Source organism: Eretmochelys imbricata, chromosome 7 (assembly GCF_965152235.1).
Source record: "Eretmochelys imbricata isolate rEreImb1 chromosome 7, rEreImb1.hap1, whole genome shotgun sequence".
Taxonomy (NCBI): domain Eukaryota; kingdom Metazoa; phylum Chordata; order Testudines; family Cheloniidae; genus Eretmochelys; species Eretmochelys imbricata.
The window spans coordinates 17,907,339-17,908,130 of record NC_135578.1 but is presented as its reverse complement, the minus strand read 5'-3'; positions in this window follow the sequence as shown (position 1 = coordinate 17,908,130).

Below are 792 nucleotides of genomic sequence, written 5' to 3'. Positions count from 1 at the left end.
TGGCAGTGGAATGCTTCTAGAGTTCTTCAGTGTGAAACAAACAATGGCTGCATTTACAATGGCAATATTAAGATCTGTAACTTCCTGTGGATGCTCTGCCAGCGGGGTCAGCATCAGAGGAAGAAACAGCATGGCAGGACCTGGGTATTTTCATCACTGTGTCATCTGGCCCGGCTCACGGTACAGTTAGAAGACAGGGTGGTAATAACTCCTGAGTCCTGTGTACTCTGCAGCTTTATCTAGTGCTACCACAGAACTGCATGGACCTAAAATTTCCAGTGTAGACGAAGTAAATGAAAGAAGAAAACAAACCCCACCAAGAGAGAGAGAATAAGGAACACAATTCACATACACATCAATGCTATTAGCAGCTCAGAGCCTGATTCAGCCTCGTTAGAGCCAATGGAAAGATCAGGCCTTCAGAAAAATATTTCCACCTGAGGATGTTTTGGATTTTTTGTTTATTGCTGTAATAATTCACCATTACAATGTTACATATTTTTAAGCCTTTTTTTACATTCAAGGTTATGCTACTTATGATTGATGCATTCTCGTCTCTCTCCTTTTATTTTCTTTGTTAGGATTTCCCTGAGCTACTACTTATAACCCACAGTAACAGATAACATATTTCTATATTTATTAAATTTATTTTATTTTAAAATACCAACTAGAGTTTGCCTGACGTTATAATACTTGTATAGAAGGTATCAGATAAGAATAAATAGCATTTTCAGGCACCCTGTACGTTGTGTGCGATGTTCTTGGCAGTCAGAGAGGAGGTGAAGAACATCG